Source organism: Zophobas morio, unplaced genomic scaffold, assembly GCF_036711695.1.
Source record: "Zophobas morio isolate AGI-343-1 ecotype UQ-CSIRO unplaced genomic scaffold, CSIRO_AGI_Zmor_V1 ptg000017l, whole genome shotgun sequence".
In the NCBI taxonomy this organism is placed as follows: domain Eukaryota; kingdom Metazoa; phylum Arthropoda; class Insecta; order Coleoptera; family Tenebrionidae; genus Zophobas; species Zophobas morio.
In genome coordinates, this window is record NW_026972122.1 from 13,044,169 (window position 1) to 13,057,995 (window position 13,827).

At 33.8% G+C, this 13,827-nt stretch overlaps 2 long non-coding RNA genes across 2 annotated transcripts in view; both read left to right on the forward strand.

The window, feature by feature from the left end:
- LOC135130502 (uncharacterized) overlaps nt 1-13,827 on the forward strand; it is a 275,273-nt gene that overhangs the window by 21,169 nt on the left and 240,277 nt on the right. The gene's annotated exons all lie outside the window — the stretch shown is intronic.
- LOC135130063 (uncharacterized) lies at nt 7,632-8,284 on the forward strand. The gene is made up of 3 exons (XR_010280666.1): nt 7,632-7,718; nt 7,929-8,143; nt 8,206-8,284. It is a non-coding gene; the product is annotated as an uncharacterized LOC135130063 (long non-coding RNA).

Genomic DNA, 13,827 nt, shown 5'->3' on the forward strand with positions numbered 1-13,827 from the left:
ATATTTTTCATAATTAACAATGCATATTAAGATCATTAGATGATTAATTATTGTAGGAATTAGCTCGGTTTGCGCAAAGGTGGAGATAACACAACGACCGTAGCGACGAATCTTAACCAATACTCAAGTAAATTTACTGCTGCTGCTTTTATATGCTTTCTTATGAAATTACTTTTGTTTTATGCCTAGTATCACGCAAACGCTTTCGAGCACGCCACTGGAACAACCAGTTTCTCGGAGGACCTAAAAGAACCATTTATGACCCTAGTAGAAGGCGCAGTACCAGGCATTTTTTCAAACAATTTTCCCTCCTCTCATTCTACCTCTATGGTGCGCACCTACTTTAGACATAATGTACTGTCTCTTTATATGTGTCTGAAATTTTTCTGCTACTTGTACTTTAAATGAATTTCAACTATCAATCATTTTTATAAGTTGCTTCAAGGTGACTAAAATTTGATATGCTAATTTTTTGTGTAAAGAACCCAGCAAGTGGTAACTTTCGACTCAATTGGAGTATTTTTAAGCTCCCGTATGAAAAATAGCTTTGGGGTACTTGTTAAGAGCAGCTTAAAAAAGGCTGTTTTTTTTGCATTATCACTTCTCGTATAGATAAAAACTAACCACCAAGTTTCGATTTGATAATAATATCTTTAAGGCCCAGTCTTCAAGGTTGTTTTGGGGGTAGCTTTTAACGGTTTCTCAAAACGGGTTGAAATTTTGCATCAACAATCTTCGTATTGAGAAATAAGCAAGTCTCGAGTTTTGACTTGATTGGAGCATTTTTAACCCCCAGTCTGCAAGGTTGTTTTGGGGGTGATTTTTAACGATTTTTCCGAACGGATTGAAATTTTGTATCAACAATCTTCGTATTGAGAAATAAGCAAATCTCGAGTTTTGACTTGATTGGAGCATTTTTAACCCCCAGTCTGCAAGATTGTTTTGGGGGTGATTTTTAAGGGTTTCTCCGAACGGCTTGAAATTTTGTATCAACAATCTTCGTATTAACAAATAAGCGACTGTCGAGTTTTGACTTGATTGGAGCATTTTTAATCCCCAGTCTGCAAGGTTGTTTTGGGGTGATTTTTGAGCGTTTTTTCGAATACGCTGAAATTTTGTATCAAGAATCTTCGTATTGAGAAATTAAGAAATATCGAGTTTTGACTTGATTGGAGCATTTTTAACCCCCAGTCTGCAAGGTTGTTTTGGGGGTGATTTTTGAGGGTTTTTTAGAATAGGCTGAAATTTTGTATCTATAATCCTCATATTGAGAAACAAGCCAATATCAAATTTTGACTTGATTGGAGCATTTTTAATGCCCAGTCTGCAAGGTTGTTTTGGGGGTGATTTTTGAGCGTTTTTTCGAATAGGCTGAAATTTTGTATCAACAATCTTCGTTTTGCAAAATTAAAAAATATCGAGTTCTGACTTGATTGGAGAATTTTTAACCCCCAGTCTGCAAGGTTGTTTTGGGGGTGATTTTTAAGGGTTTCTCCGAACGGCTTGAAATTTTGTATCAACAATCTTTGTATTGAGAAATAAGCGACTGTCGAGTTTTGCTTTGATTGAAGCATTTTTAATCCGCAGTCTGCAAGGTTGTTTTGGGGGTGATTTTTGAGGGTTTCTTCGAATAGGCTGAAATTTTTGTACCGATAATTCTCGCATTGAAAAACTAGCGATTGTCAAATTTTGACTTGATTAGAGTATTTTTAAGCCCCAGTCTGCAAGCTTGTTGTGGGGGTAGTTTTTAACGATTTTTCCGAACGGGTTGAAATTTTGTATCAACAATCTTCGTATTGACAAATAAGCAAATCTCGAGTTTTGACTTGATTGGAGCATTTTTAACCCCCAGTCTGCAAGGTTGTTTTGGGGGTGATTTTTAAGGGTTTTTTCGAACGGCTTGAAATTTTGTGCCAACAATCTTCGTATTGAGAAATAAGCACATGTCGAGTTTTGACTTGATTGGAGCATTTTTAATCCTCAGTCTGCAAGGTTATTTTGGGGGTAATTTTTGAGGGTTTCTTCAAATAGGCTGAGATTTCGTATCGATAATCCCCATATTGATAAACTAGCGAATATAAAATTTTGACTTGATTGGAGTATTTTTAAGCCAAAGTCTGCAAGGTTGTTTTGGGGGTGGTTTTTAAGTGTTTCTACGAACGGGTTGAAATTTTGTACCAACAATCTTCGTATTGGGAAATAAGTAAATGTCGAATTTCGACTTGATTGCAGCATTTTTAACCCCCAGTCTGCAAGATAAACTGTGGTCTGCAAATTAGACAGGCCCAGAAACTCAGCCGCAAATGCAATAATCGATTACCTGAAGTTGGACACATGAATAATTGTTGGCTGTGCCTTGATAAGTGTGTGTTTTTTATGTTTGGATAATGATTGCACTGCACGTCAACACTTCTGTTAAATTCAAGTACGGTCCTGTATTACTCAAGACAGAGCTCTGGGTAAGTATATACATGTTTACAACGGCGGGTGGTTAAGCCCTCATAAAAATTAGTAGAAGTCAATAGACGCCTGAGGTAGACTCCGCACAAGAATGTTGGTTGAGCTGTAGAGTTCCCTCAAACATTTAAGACGTTTATGGCTTCACCCCAATTTGAGTCCAATTATAATTCAATAGGCCGTCACAGCCGCTCTTCGATACCTACCTGAAAAGACCTTTTTAAAAGTATAGGGCAGGACTGAGTTTTGCATTTACCGACAACTGCGCCTTTCGATTTTTTTATTTTAGGTAAAAATAAAGTAACTTTGTACTCAATCATTTTTTATTACAGCAAATTAGTTAGAATTTTGACATACACAACTATTTACTAATTAACTACTACTGCTTATTTATTGATCGAAATAGTCATTGTCATCATCACTCGACTCTTCTAAATTAATAATTAACGGTTTTATCAACCGTGTCCTGTACTGGTCTTTTCCTGAATTTATTCTTCAAGAAGGCACTGTGTTTTGTAGCTTCTGCTACAAACCGCATTTCTATTTACAAATATATGTTTTCGGATCACCGGCAAAATTTTTTGCTACAATATTTCGAAAAGTGTTTAAAAATAAATTGTTACAAAAATACTAATTAAATGGCCTATTATTATAATTTTTTATTTATTTGTCACTATTTAGTGTAAGGCAATAATTTTTAAAAATTTTATTTATCTATGTATTTTTATTAAAAAAATTAAGCTCGATAAACCTGTTTTTATACTTTGTAAATAAATTTAGTTGTGTTATTATACTTCTTTTAAATTCTTGGAGCATATGCAACTGCATATCTCTGCATTTATTAATAAAATTATTGCATATTTGCATAAATTTCATGCATATTACATGATCATATATTTCTCAAAATTTTGCTGCATACTTTTCGCTCTCTAGTCATGTATTATTTTTAATATAACAGCAATATGAATGTACCCTCCGGATTTGAAAAAAAGGACGGTGACATCGTCAAAATTATTTGATTTATCAAAAAACTTAGTTTCTTGATTGCGATCGTACTTATTAAAGATTTTATGTTTTTTGCCTTCAGTATCTTGATAATATTTTCAAATGTGCAGAGTAATGATTAAATAATTAAGGTACGGACGAAACGTTAAAAACAAAATTACTCTTAGTCCGGTTCTTCGCGTCTCGGCCGTCTCTGGCACGTGGCATGGTTTACATTTACTAAGATTTATGAAAGGTCGGCTGTAAAGTACTTTAAACGTCAAAGCCATGAACGCCTTAAATGTTTGAAGGATCTCTAACCAAATATGAATTCCAAATTTTGTTATTTTTCTTTTCATTTTAACTGTTGTTCATTTTTTTCACACTTAGATTTACATTTTCGATTTTTCTGCTCTTCCAAGTGACAGTTTCAGAAAGAAAATAAGTATAATTTTAAAAATAAGTTTATCGTTTTTAAAAATTATATCTACATGGTAAAATCTTAATCTATTTATCTACAACTAACTGTACAATGCAACAAAGCTCAGTCGTCACTCCGCTTTAAAATTGCCATCAAACCCTCGGCCCTCTTCAAGCACTTCCTGGCCTTGGTCCACAAACTGTTTTCCTGTTGCCTTTTTTCTAGTTTTTTACACACCACGACTGCGATTATCTCGCACATTTCCTCTAAATTTCCCACCGATAGGCAGTTGAATACCACCTTGCGAACCGGCGTTGCTACGGTTTCTTCAGATGGTGGTGAAGAAGTCCTGCTGCACGAGCCAAACCCGTCATCCGAGATGAAAATTGGGGAGTTTTGGACCTGACGACACATGGACTCGAACATGGAGCAACTCTGTCCATTTTCCAAATGTTGGTCCAAAGTTAAACTCAGGTCTATGTTTAGGTCCGAGTCACGTTTCATCAATTCGGTCTTGGTGGTCCCAATGAAGATGGGTTTGGGGTCTAAGGAGGAGTGTTCATTTTTCCAGGCAACTGGACCCTTTTTTGACATCGAAACGGTCCGCTTTTTTGACGTCGAAGCGATCATATGGTGATTATTATGCTGCTGACATACGGGTGCTGTAAGACAAAATAGGTTAGTTTGAAGAAAAACGAAATAAAATTTACTAAAGTAATGGAGTGAAGGAACATAGTTTTTGGTGCTGGCTCAGGATAATCAAAGCGCTTAGCTTTTGAGAAGATCTTGGATTTCGTTGTAAAGTTCAACCTGGCATAAATGGATGGGATTACAATATGGTATTATTACAAAAGAAAACTACCGCCTTAAATGTACACTAAAGTAAAAACTTTGTGTTTTAATAAAATTTGAGTATAGGTAGAAACTGTAGCTAGGTCACGTTACGGTTGAGGATGGCCCAGCAAAAGCGCATCTAACTAAGCTTGACGTTTTCTTCGTGTACTGGGGTTACACCCAAACAAAAAAAAGCCACAATTCATGTCGTGGTTTTCTTATTTCACCGCTTTTTTTACTGTTTTTGCAACTTCGGTATGAAAAAATCACGTTCGGACTCATTTCTGACACTTTCGAGTCGACTTTCACCCTAGTGGAGTTTTGTGTTGCCAAAATTCCTTACATGGGTGCTGGCGCGGCGCAATGTCAAAAAACTATTAGAAACGACAGAGAAGTTCTGGTTTTCTCAACAATTCCACGAAATTAATAAAGAGTTGGAAATTTCGACTTTTGTGTTGCAATCATTCTTGTTTTTGTTATGTACTTTCTCTTTTTTGTACATGTGAATAATTAATCGTGCGATAATTGATTCTTGTAATTGATCACTGCATTCATATCTTTAGGTTTGCTTATTATATGGGGTGACTAAAAATAATGATTAATCAGTCAATTTATTTTATTGAATAAATCAAGAATTGCAAAACTGAATACTTTGAAAACTTGCAAACGTTTTAAAGTTATGGTAATTTTTATTCAAGATGCAGCAGTTTATCACCCTCAAAAAATTGATGACGTCATCCCAACATTCTGCCGAATAAATCCTTAATCCTATCTAAAATGTGCAAAATATGATCAGTTTATACTTGTAATTTATAACTGCATTTATATATTTTAATTTTGTTTGTACAAGCTGACTCACAAAAATTAATGAATCAGCCAATTTATTTTATTGAATAAATCAAAATTGCAAAACTGAAACTAAAATCACAGACGAATTTGGTAATACAGTAAAACCTGTCTATGCCGGAATCGCGCGGGTCCAAAATTTTTATCCGTCTTATTACAGGAAACCCGGCTATGACGCAAAGTAAACCTCTATAAAACGGAAATCAATTTTTATTAAATTGAATACATGGGTACATATAAAAGAATTATTTGAAATAGTTGTTTATTGTTATTTGCTTTTTCACCGCTTTGCCATTACTCTCTAATTTATTTTAGGATATGTCTTATAATTTGATACACTTGCGTTTTTTACAACCGAACTTTTGCAAATTTCTTTAACACTCAAATTTTGCTGCTCGTGTACATTAATTAAATCCATTTTGTTGTTATTGTTGGTCGTTTTTTGGGCCATTGCGAACACACATATAACCACGAGAGACACCAATTAAATGAGAATTGAGAACAGTGATTTTCTGTTGACAAAAAATGCACCTGAAGGTCCACGAATTGAATTATATATTTTTCGTAGAAATTATCAACTTTGTTCTCGCTTCCGTTTTACACAGAGTTGGGTGCATGTATTTTGACACGTTGGGATTTACAAATATTTTCCGTTTCCGCGTTATACAGTTTCCGGCTTATACGGACGAAAATTAGGTATTTGAAAAAACGGGACTGCGGAAAATTTCCGCGATGAGCAGTTTTCCACCTTCTACAGAATCCGGCATAGACAGGTTTCACTGTATTAAATGTTTTCAAATATGTGTTATTTGTGTTCATTCCTATATTTAACAACACCTAAATTGTTTAGAAATAATAATTTATTTGTATTATTTAATCATTATTCATTTATCTATTCGGTTACCAGAAACTTGGGAGACTAGACGAAATAAAATTTACTTGGTTAGAATCCGAAAAGCTCGGATGGGTAGCAAGCAGGCAATGTTGTAAATTATCCCGGTTATTATTATGACAGCCAGAATTGGACGGTTAACATTACTGACAGCTCTTCCGTGCCAAACAATTTTACCGTTGCTTTTGCTAGCGACTGCACTTCAAGGCAGGCGGGATGTTGTATTTCCCTTAGTGGCTACTGTCCCTTTTCGGTCTCTTTACCTGTTTGTGTAAATTGAATTTGCAGGTAGTTTACAGTACCCTAAAAGGGGATCGGGTACGTTGCCATACCTGCTAATGTGCAGGGTCGGATTTGAAAATATTTGAGAAATTTGCCATGGGGATTACCCATTTTATAATAGCAACAGCTGGTGGCAGGCATAGACTTTCACATTTTAATTTTTTATATACATTCGCCTCTTCCCGGTAGAATTTAAATACAATTTTTAGGTTGATATTTAGGGTATAGTTTTCTTTATCACGTTAGGCACTTGTTTATTTCCAATTTTTTTTTGTTTATACATTCTTCAGCCATCTAAACTTTTTTTTGCTATTACTACATATCTTTTTTTAACATTGCACTTTTTTCAAATAATGCATTAAATTTCATGTATTATTTAACACCAACATTTTAGTATGTAAATGCAGAAAAACAATGATTTTAAAAATCACAGTAATTATTGTCATGACTTTAGCCCACTGCGAGTTTTTGGTACCTTTTTTATCCAAATTTTATTTGTTACCGTACAACAGTATTACGTATTACATTGCATCGCTTATTACATAATCCCAACGTTGTTCAATATGAAATTTTGACATTAAAAAAATATATACGGGGTGATTCGGCTTAAATGACGAATTTAAATTGTGATTGGTGGCAACCCACAATACATTATTCATTTATTTCTTGATTTACACTACAATTTCAAATATATCACAAATCCACGAAGTGACGAAGTCTGTGGTTTTAAAAACGTCAAGACAAAGTGTCACTGTCATGCATTACATTTAAAATAAAAGTTGATCGAAACAATTCTTTGAAAATGAGTTTCACGAATCTATTAGCCAAATACACTGACGTCATCCGAGGCATTGATTAAATACATATATGTATTTAATCAATGTCCGAGGTCATCAACATGGCAGCGTTTGACAACTAGCCGGTTTTCTCATAAGAGTCAATGCTAATATTTTCGGAATTCATTTAAATTTGAGAGTGTGTCAACTGTGTTTTTATAGTTTGGTAAGTTTGTTACAGTTTCTAGATTGTGTAGATATCTGTAAAACGCACCATAACGTTTGAATATCCTTAAAAAATAATGTTTTCCAATGTGATGTACAGGTTAACTTCGCTGCATCTTATTATTTGTTTTGCAAATTAATTCCGTGTTAATGTATATCAATGTTTTTTAAATACACTAGCATCTTAATATTATAATATTTTGTATTTTAGGAGAAAATGCCTAAATTTTGTGATGTTGTGGGTTGCGCGAATCGAAGCACCAGAAATGCGGAGAAATTTTATTTTCCTTTCCCAGCAATTAGCAACGTAAATATATACAGGATGGGGAAAAAAGGCGGAAGCTTTGGTTAAAAACCTTGAAACGAGTGGATTTAACGAAGCCAAAGTAAAGTATTCCTATATTTGTTCAGATCATTTTATTTTAGGTACAGTAACTACCTATTAGATTTACAGTTTCTAATAAATGACTACATTGGTGCTCTTTTAGGTAAACCTGCAGATTTGTCGGATGTGGACCACCCTGATTATGTTCCATCACAAAATTTAGGATATCAAAATAAATCCACTCAATACTTGTAATGTTGAAAAACACAGTTGTTTAAAAAAGAGAAAACTGAATAAATGCGTCTAGACTTTTGAATGCACGAATTTCATTGTGAGTTATTTTACTTACTCCAAAAATAAAAAAGTTTAGAATGGTATTCATTGTTATGGTAGGGACATCGTCTAAACACAAATTAAAAGCACTTGCACTCATTATATAAGGATCTACGCCGTTTAAATTGTTTAACTTTTGTACATATCTGTTTTTCTCTTTGACGGAAAGACATCGTGCATAATCACTTAAATTATCCATACTTTAAAAACAAATCACACACCTTCACTTAAACTCGTCACATTAACCTCAAACGAAAATATTAATTTTCGATTTACCGCTTAAAACACACGGATGTATTTTGGGTGACGAGGAATTCAGACCAAAACAGTGTTCTGTATTTTTATTTTTATTATGTATTTTTAAACTCAAATCGCCAAAAAAAGCACCCTGATACACAGAAAAGATATGAAACAAGCTATTCACCTGTTTATTTTCTAGATAAATACCCACACTTTTAAATAAAATGCGAAAATGTTACCATTGTCACTTATGGAGTTTCACGGCGCTTGTCAAACGCTAAGTTCCCGCCACAGCGTGACGTCAAGTGTTATTGGCTAATTGTGCATTCTTGTGCATAATAATGTAAGTTGTGTTTGTTTATATTGCCATTGTTGGAAGGAAAACTTGACCCCATCATTAAATAAGATGCTCCTGATAAAATTGAGATCATCAGCAGCTGTTCTCAAACAAAATTGCAAAATGCCAAATGCTATTGCTAAATAATTGTCAACTGCTCAAAATTGACAGTCATAAGAAAGCAAACTTGGATTCATGATATTTTTTAAATTCTATTGTGAATCAAGGAACAGAAGAAAAATGTATTTTGGGGTGCCTGTCGGGATAGGTCAAATTCGTCATATATGCTGAATCAGCCTGTATATACAAAGTTAGTGAAATTCCTGACTAGTTATATAGTATTATTGCCTAGATAAATACACCCCTACGAAATATTCTAACAATAATAAGTTTAGTATTTACCTGAATTTTCGCATAAGTCGGAGGCATTCCCTGAAGTCATTGTATTCGTTACTATACCGTGAGATTTTTTGTTCTCTGAACCAGTGACTATGTATTTTAACATCTATACTCACTGTCTGAACATAGGATAATTCATGTATGTTGGGTTGCATATTCATCCTCCAATGGATTGATTTAGACTTTTAAAAACTGAACGTAAGATCACATAAGATTCGTAATAATTGAGGAGTAGGTCATGTCAACGATGACATTTACACTAACATTTTTGACGATATTGTTTTAAAAAGGTCAATAACGTAAATTTTCTGTTCTTTAAACTTGTACTTTTTACAATACCTTAACATGAAGAGAGTAGTGCCAAATGTCAATGGCAATATATTTGACATATCCTAAATCTCGATTAGATTTTCTGTTCAGTTTTTAAAAGTCCAAGTCAATCTATTACAAACAGGTATGCAACCAACTTAACATTAATTATTATCGTATGTTCAGAGAAAAAAAACCTCACGGTATATTATAATATCATCACTCCTTTTGATTTTCAAGTAAAAATAAAAAAATAAGCCAATCTAAAAACTAAAGAAAAATTCTAGTAAGTATTGTGGTATTAGGGGAAGAAAATCTTGTATAAATACACGGAAAAACCTTATGAACATATTCTTTGTGATTTGTCAGTGTAAAGTAAACATTTTAGTGATTAGTGTTTACTGTTTAGTTAGTATAGTATTTAGGTTAATTTAATAGTTTTTAGAATAGTGAATACGTAAGTGCTAGACAGATATGTTTAAGAACACGAGGCATTCTTAAAAGAAAAATCTCAGCATTTTTGGTAAACGCAAAAGTAAAAAACGATTGATTACCGTGATCACCTTGATCATTTTTAAAAGCACACAGAGTTATAGTTTTCGCCGAAAATGGACTCTCGTTCTACGCATTTTATTTTTAATTGCAAAAATTCAAACGTTTTTTTGAAAATACAACCCGGTGCCTTCTTATGTCACGACCATCTACATGTATCGCACCGCTCTTCAACTATTAAAATGGGATGAGGTTTTGTCTTACTTTAGCATCTTTTAATGCCTGTGTGGTGGAGCCTTAACAGTTTAATTAAATGTAATGTTTAAAATTTTGTTCTGAAAAATGAAAAATTTCAATTTCACAAATCTGGCCCTGTGCAGGCGGCAAACAACCTTACCTATTTCGGCAGACACTTTCAGAATGCGCAATGATTAGGGGTGCTGTAAACTACCAGCAAAGTTAAATTCTAGACCAGTCCATAAAATTCATAATTTCTAGCATAGCTTTAAAGTATTCTACTCTCAGTGGTGTAACAATCAAACTGCGGGCCTGTGTTCTAACTACAACACTGTGGGGCCCCTAAAGAACAGAGAAATAAAAATATATATTTAAAAATACGATTATAATGAGTAAAGTATGAGTAGATTGCAATTAGAGCTTGCGTTTTATTAAAATCATTCTATCTAAATTGTTTTCTTCTTGCTTTCCAATGGGCACAAATTGATACAAGATTTGACACAGCTAAGCTTCTGGCAATTTGATTTGCAATTAAGAGATTCAGTGAAGATAATCTCCATTGTGTTTCTTAAAAAATTTTTAGTCACTTTTAATTTCGAAAAAGATCTTTCCGCTGAAGCCACCGAGGTATTGTAAGAAAAGTGAAACATGCTGTGATAATTTTAGTGAAACTAGTGTGGGTACTAGGTATTCATTCTCTAATAATTTCGCGGTCCAGTTTTTTTTCCACTTAAAAAATTAGTTGTAACATATGTACATCAGATATATTTTGTTATTCGAAAAAAGCACCACAAGTACAAAATTAAAAAGTTTTGAAAATACGAAAGTTTTCATAAAACACAACTGAAACTGAATTTTTTTTCACGTCATATTACTGCATAAAGTTTCACTGATGATCTGGGGACAAAATTTAAGTATTTTGTTATCCTGTATCATAAATTAGTCATACATTTGTCCGGCTAAAAGCCGAGTTTATTTAGTCTATGATGTTGAGATGCCACCAGAGGTCCAGCCCTTTGCAGCAAAAAATTCGTAAATAGCAATGAACGATTGACCCTGGGATTTCCGCACATTTTAGAATTTTTTATTTCGGGATGTAATTTGCGCATAATATAAAAAAATTCAATAAAAAAAATGTTCGTGTGACCGGACCGGGCCCCTTGAAGAAGCGGGCCCGTGTTCTGGCGAACACATGGAACACCGGTAGTTACGCCACTGTCTACTTTCTAGTTCTCTCATAAGGGGGGGAGCAACAGCTGTGGTTATACCTCGTGTATCGTGCTTTTTGTGTTTTGAACTAGAGATGGGAACTATCGTTACTTTGGTGTACTCGTACGTATTCGTTACTTTTTAAAAAAGTAATCGTTATTTATAATCGTTACTTCGGGTATTGATTACTCAGTGAAACTCGCTTTGGTTTGGTTTTATTGCGGTATGAAAATATCTAATAACTTCGGGAATAATACAAAAAATATATTTAAATCGTAAAAAAATACAAAAATAAATAAAATAATATTACATAGAAAAAAAAAAAACAAAAAACTTACTTTATAAATCTATTATTATTTAATAACTTTAGTTACTTCATTAAATTTTTATTAGAGAGTAATCAAGCGTTAGGCCCGAAGTAACAAAAGGCCACATTATTTTTAACTTATTCTTTTTTCTATTTTCAACATTCAAGTCAACTTGAAAGCGAAGTATTAGTAAATAAAAGTAGGGGGTATTTGATTTATAGGTATCATTTTGGGAGGTCCGTATTTCTCGGTAGTTCGGCAATCGGTTCTTGATTCCTTAGTATTTGAATCCAGAATGCATACTCGAAATCACGAAATGGTCAGTAATCATTGACGAATAGTAACGAATACTTTGTAACGAATAGTTACTACCCGTCCCACCTCTATTTTGCACCGCTGCGCCGGTCCGCCGGTAGTAGTTCCCAGCTGAACATCGAGAGTGCGGTCGTATACGTTGTTGTGCACGTGTTTTTGTTGTGATGTTATTTATTGTGTTAAAACAAATCAAACGCTCGTTAAAACAACGTGAATTACCTTCTAATCATGCTATAGCTCGCCTGCAAGATTGATTATACGACAGCCACGGTACAGGTAGGATTTTATTCTCCTTTATGTTTATGTGATTATACGGATAGCCGGCGTCACGTCATTCATCAACTTAAATTTGCACACATTTACCAAATGTTTGTGTTGATGGAACACTGGCTATTGCTGTTATGATGTATGATGTTCTGAATTTACGGTGATTTAGAACAGAAATTATCGGAAAACGGCACAGAGTTGCCAGTCGAAAAAAATTAAAATCACTAAATAGGTGCGAAAAAAACGCTACGTTGATTCCATATCGCACTCCGGCGAGAATAACGTCACATCTAAAAAAACATAAATTGTCAGTATTAGCAAAAATCCAATTGCTTAAACTGTAAACGCGCTTACCAGGCATTTATTGATTCTGGGAGCTCAATTGCTATTATAATCATTTATAATTCTACTATTACTATAGTAATAATAGACAATATAAAAATTGTTCCTAACCAGATGTTTCCCAGGGGTAGAATAAGCCAGGTACTTTGAGTTGTGTCACTTTTCTTGCTTAACAATATTCTATATTCTGACTTGTGACATTTTCTTTTCTAGTTGTGTCAGTTTTCTCGCTTCAATATTTCAAAACTCTATCATCTTCTGCAGCACTTTAAAAAAAAAAACTAAATTTATCACTGTCAAGTTATACCTAATGGAGGGAAGGTTGTGAAAGATTTTATGACAATATTTATAAAACGTAAAAAACACGTTTTTATTGTGAAAAAGTTATAATAACACCTTATCCTTATATTAAAATTACTAATTTAACCATTAATTTAAAATTGTGTTATACAATGCTTCATAAAATTTAGGAATGTGGTTCCCATTTATGAGATCCTGTATGTCGGTTTTTTTTCTGTCGGGAATATTAATTTTTCTTGAATATGCTGGTTTGCAATTCAGCGTTGTGAAATTCACTGGATGCTTTCGTTTACCAAAAACATTTATTTTCTTAAAAAACTCCTGCTCATACGATGTTTTTATATAAATCACACCAGGCTCGTCCTTCAAAACTTTGATGATCTTAATGTCACCCATTTTAATAGATTCGTTTTCAGTAGTTTTGCTAAAATTAGGCCCAATCTGCTGCGCAAGATCTTTCAGGTTTGTAAAATCTGAATGTGACATTTCCATTACCTTGTAAGGTACACCTGTTTTTTTAGCTGAGCGGATTATTCTGGCATATTCCATTGGATGGTATATTGGTCCTGACTTCAAAGCTTGTTTTACAGATTTTTCAATGACAGCATGAACATTGTCGCCCTCATTTTGAGTATGTCCTTTTATTAGGAAGTTGTGGGTTATCGATTTAACAGTAAATTTTTGAACTGCATACAAA